The sequence below is a fragment of the Fringilla coelebs genome, assembly GCF_963513975.1.
Source record: "Fringilla coelebs genome assembly, chromosome: 15".
In the NCBI taxonomy this organism is placed as follows: Eukaryota; Metazoa; Chordata; class Aves; order Passeriformes; family Fringillidae; genus Fringilla; species Fringilla coelebs.
Window position 1 is genome coordinate 1,599,545 of NC_140041.1, and position 5,538 is coordinate 1,605,082.

The window sequence follows — 5,538 nt, forward strand, 5'->3', positions numbered from 1 at the left end:
GCTGTCCCTGGCTCTGGACATCAACCAAGGCAGCAGAGATTTGTTTGGGACACCAAAGTAAAAAATCAGCATGTCTCAGTCTAAATATACCCAGGGCAGGGATTTGCTGACAGCACAAGGCTCCCAGTGGTTTCCAAAGCACAGCCTGGTGTTCTGAGTATGGGAAGGATTCCCAGGGCAAAGGAAATGAAGAGGAAATGAAAAAGAGAAAAAAGGGGGTGAAATCTTCCATTAGTTTGTACAAAGGGTAAATCAATGTTGCCATCCTGGCAGTTCCAATGCTGTGCTGCAGCAGAGCAATGAATGTTGCACATCAGGATGAGTCTCACTCTGGCAGGAGATGTCAGATGGAATTGGAGTTCCTGTAATCTGCTCTTAATGGTATGGTAAAAGCAATTCCTCTGATGTGAGAAGGAGAAAAATATAGAAATTAATTAAGGAAAGCATTATAAAAACATCAAATGTTTTGCCTTTAGTATGGAACACCAAAGAAAGCAGGAGTAGGGATATCAACCCCTGTACCTGTAAATTAAAATTGCTTCTGACCAACTCAAAACTTAAAACCTCATGAGCAACGTGTCCGAGGCATAATAAGAATCAAAAACGGGTTTTGATAAATTTGTTCTGAGATAGAAACTCACTGGGAAAGAGCCAGTCCTGGGAGAAAAGGCTGAGGGAGCTGGGAAGGAGCTCAGCCTGGAGAAAAGGAGGCTCAGGAGGGACCTTGTGGCTTGCACAGCTCCTGACAGGAGGGGACAGCCGGGGGGGTCGGGCTGTGCTCCAGGGAACAGGGACAGGAGGAGAGGGAACGGCCTCAGGCTGGGCCAGGCAGGCTCAGGGTGGGCACCAGGAGGAATTTCCCCATGGAAAGGGAGCTCGGGGATTGGGAGGGGCTGCCCAGGGGGGTTTGGAATCCCCATCCCTGGAGGTGTCCCAGGAAGGGCTGGAGGTGGCACTGAGTGCTCTGGGCTGGGGACAAGGAGGGGATCAGGCTCAGCTTGGACTCAGTCTTGGAGGTATTTTCCTCCCTAAATGTTTCCATGATTCAAGCACAATATTCCCATGCCTACCTGGCTGTGGAATTTGAGGAGCAGTCTCTGGGTGTGCCCTGCTCAGACAAGGCTGTGCCAGTGTGTGACAGATCTGTGTCACACATCTGCACAGCAGCCACGCAGGGACACAGCTGCTAATTAATGCTAATGAGGCCTCTGCTCAGGTGGAGGCACACAGGGAGGCGGGGCAGTTCCCATCCCAGAGAACTTGCTCTGCCAGTTTTCCTGCGAGGATGAGGATGGAGGGAAGTGGAAGGGAAAGTCCCGGCGCCACCGACCTGGAGATGTCTCCATGTTGTGCAACAGGGCGGGGATTCCTTGAGGGTCACCTCAGCCTCACTGTATCGAAGCAAAAGTAATCCTGTGCTTGGAAAAACCCTGGGAACCCCCATCCCTAGGAACCCCCTTCCCTCTGGGTGATTCCAGTGGAACTCAGCCATCGGTCCTGTCCATTCATTGTCCCAGGGAAGGATTTGCTCCCTGGCCATCCCCACCTCTATTCCCACACAGGCTCTGTCTGTCTCTCACGTGCCCTGGCACCACCACAGCACACCTGGGGCAGGATTTGGGGAGTGACCCCGTTGGATTTTGTCTCACTACATCTTTTCTGGATAATGAGCTGAACTATTTCTCCTGATATCCTGCCACACTGGGCTGTCCTGGCGCTGGCCAAGCTTCCCTGGCAGCTGCACAGCCCAGACAAGCCCAGTGTCACCAGGGTCCTTCCAGGAGCCACTGCCCCTCTTATTTCCACAGGCTGGCAGCAGAGCAGCTCAGGGGAAACTGGAGACCCCAGGAGCCTCAGCCAAGCAGATTTGGAGGTTCCCCACTCCAAGCAAGTCCTGGAGCTCAAGCAGGAAAGCAAAGCAGCCACCTGGGCCCCTCCAGGCACATGGCAGGGACCAGCCAGGCAGGGACACTCAGCTGTGAGGATCCCTTAGCTGGGGAGGAGGGGTTTGTGCCAATGGGGGAACCTGGTGGCAAAACAGGTGAAGCAGCTTCTCAGGAAACTCCTGCCCTGGCACTGAAAATGAGAAACTGGGTGAGCAACAGCTTTTCTCTCACAGCTCTGGAGGTGGCTGGGGTGGAAGGGGAGAATCCCACACAAGGGACATTCACTTGGATTTACAGAGGTCCTTCAGCAGCTCCTGCCTCCATCCCAGCTGTCCAAGAGCTGCAACATCCAGGGTGGGCCCCGTGGTGGCTCTGGGGAGAGCAGAGCTGCACACAGGGCACAGCCACAGGGCTGCAGCTACAGCAGAGCCAACGGGGACACTGGGACACAGAGGGAAGGGGGCAGAACTGACTGCAAAAGGGGCACGGAGCAAGGAGCCCAGAGCCACCTGACCATAGCAGTGACCATGGGACACCTGCACAGAGGGGACAGACGGCTGGCTGTGGCAGGGCTGTGGCAGTGAAATGGCAGAGCAGTGTCAGGGCAGTGGCAGTGGCAGAGCAGTGGCAGGGCAGTGGCAGGGCAGTGGCAGTGTTAGGGCAGTGGCAGAGCTGTGGCAGGGCAGCAATGTCTGACCCCTGACAGCCCCTTCCCAGCCCAGGCAGGGCCGGGGCTCCCCGACCTCACCCATTCGCAGCTCAGCCCTGCAGCAGCTCCAGGTCACCTCCTCATCCTGCTCTTTACAGCAGCCAGGACCTGCCCTTTGGTTTATTTAAGCACTGACAGCGATTCAAAAGTGTTGGAAGAGCAATTTTTCACCACTGACTATAAATAGCAGAGTGAAATTCCAGAGCTGCCTCCAGCGCCACCGGCCGGGCCCGGCTGCCCGGGACAATGGCATTTGTAGCCCACGAGTGACAACAGCGCAGGCCGAGCTCCAGCTCCCGAAATAACAACTCAGAAAGGGCAAATTCTGGCTTTAATTACAGCCAGACAAAAAGGAGCATTTCAGAAGAGCATTATCAGACTATCTGAGCATGCAGTGCCAGCTGGAAACCGAGTAGGGAATGCAGAGGGAGCGGGGTGGCCTCACCCCACAGGCACCCGAATTTCAGGTATTCCTGAGGGGGGGAGGCACAAGCAGCTGGAGCTTCAGAAAAGCTGAAGCCTTTGGCACAAGGGAAAAAAAACCTTCAGGCAGCCAGAAGGAGCTGATGATCCGTGACAAGGAGCCTCCAGCCCCGCATCAAAACCCAGGAGCACACAGGGATGGGCCCTCTGAACCTCTCCAACATGCACAGAAGAAACTCCATGTGACATCCTGGAAGTGACTCTTTTTCTCTCAGTTCTGGATAATCAAGATTGGATCCCTTCTGGGAAAATAGTCATTCCTCAGCAGAAAGCCACCCATCCTGCCCAGCTTCCAATCCCAAACCTGCTGGAAGTGCCCAAACACGGCCCCATCAAACTCCCTTCCCAATTCCAGCAGCAATCCCGTGTGCTGGAGGCAGTCCAGGCTCCTGGATGGGAGCCCTGCCAGGTGATGCCCCCCTGGACAGGGCAGGGAGAACCCACCTGATGCTTTGCAATATTCGGTGTGAAAAAAGGCACGACTGGATACAGAGCAACCCAAGTGCACCTGGAACAAAGCCAGGCTGCCCAGAGCTGCTTTCTGAATGTGAAAGGGACTCAGTGACCTGATCCTGGCAGCTGAAAGGAAGAAAAGTTTCACCACATCTCTCTCCAGAGCCCTTCCATGGGTAAGGAGCTGCTGGGAGAATTCCAGGTGCCAGGCACTGAGGTGACCCAGCACACCCAGACACAGCTGTGCTCTCACTGAAACGTGCAGGAGAGGAGCCAGGAACCAGCCGAGCTCAGTGGGGAAAGAGCAGCTTCCAAGCATGGCTGTGACAGCAGAGGAGAGCTCTGGGCATCCCTCCACGGCAGCCAGGCCTCGCTGCTCCTGCTTCCTCTTGGATTGCACAGCTGGAACGCAGAAACCAGGCTTGGTGCTGCCAGTAAAGGGTCAACTGAGAAATATTTGGGATTTTATTAAGCAAACACACACACGCCTGGCTGCACCAAGTGGGGAGACTTCAGGAGCAGTTCTCTGCAGGCAGCAGCTTCCCCTGACTGCACCAACTGAAGGGATTATTTTTATATTTTTAATTTAGTGCTGAGCTCAGCTAGATGCCTTTACCTACACCAAGAGCTGAACAGTATCACTTTTGTGTACCTGGGTCACACACAGTGTGAGATTTAAGCATCACTTTTATGTCTGCTCCAGCAGAAACCTCCATGTCCAAAATTTGGGAATCCAGAGAACAAGCCAGGCTGTCCCACCTGTCACAGCTGCAGATCAGAGACTGTGAGGCAGAGCACAAGCTTGGAAGTCTCAGCCCCCAGGAATAACTCTGCACAAGCCCAAGTGTGACAGCAACAGGCCAAGAGCCTCCACCCAAATCCTGCTGTTCCCGTGGAAGGTGGAGGCTCAGCCTTGGAGAATCTCAGCAAAGCAACACCTGCCGAGAGGGGATTTAAAGCATCCTTTAAAGCCCTGATATTAATGATTCCTGCCCAGCTGTGGGAGGAGGCAGGTGCTCCCTGGGCAGCCAGGGACACGCGTGGGTTTGCCACAGGAGAAGCCAGAGGTCAGGGCAGGCCCACGGAGCCAGGACCCTTGGATTGGCCCAAGAGGCAGTGTAGAAAAGGCTTCTTAAAAAATCACCCTGGGGTTCTGGGATTGGGATGTTCAGGGCAGGGTGCTGCTGCTGCAGGCTGTCCTTCCTCTGCCTCAGGTATTCAGAGCACCCAGGTAACACTCACAGCCCACCTGCCTTTGGACTCTTTTCTTGAACTTCTCCCTCCTTCTGAAGTCAGAGTTTTAAGCTCCAGCTTCAAAGAACAACTGAGTGTGTTGGAGAAACACAGAATCATGGAATCACTGAGGTTGGAAAAGCCCTCCCAGCCCACTGAGTCCATGCTGTACCTGATCCTCACCTTGTCCCCAGCCCAGAGCACTCAGTGCCACCTCCAGCCCTTCCTGGGAAACCTCCAGGGATGGGGATTCCAAACCCCCCTGGGCAGCCCCTCCCAATCCCCGAGCTCCCTTTCCATGGGGAAATTCCTCCTGGTGCCCACCCTGAGCCTGCCTGGCCCAGCCTGAGGCCGTTCCCTCTCCTCCTGTCCCTGTTCCCTGGAGCACAGCCCGACCCCCCGGCTGTCCCCTCCTGTCAGGAGCTGTGCAGAGCCACAAGGTCCCTCCTGAGCCTCCTTTTCTCCAGGCTGAGCCCCTTCCCAGCTCCCTCAGCCTCTCCTCGGGCTCCATTCCCTTCCCAGCTCCGTTCCCTTCCCTGGACATGCTCCAGCCCCTCAGTGTCCTTCTGGCCATGAGGGCCCAGACCTGGGCACAGCCCTCGAGGTGTGGCCTCAGCAGTGCCAGCACAGGGAGAAACATCCAGAAACACAAACTGAGCTGTAAAAGAGCTGCCTCCAACCTCCAGCCCAGAAGCTGGCACTGAGCTGAGAGCAAAAAGCAAGAATTTCCTGGACTAGAGAAAATAAACCAGGAGTCTGTACTATATTCTTAAA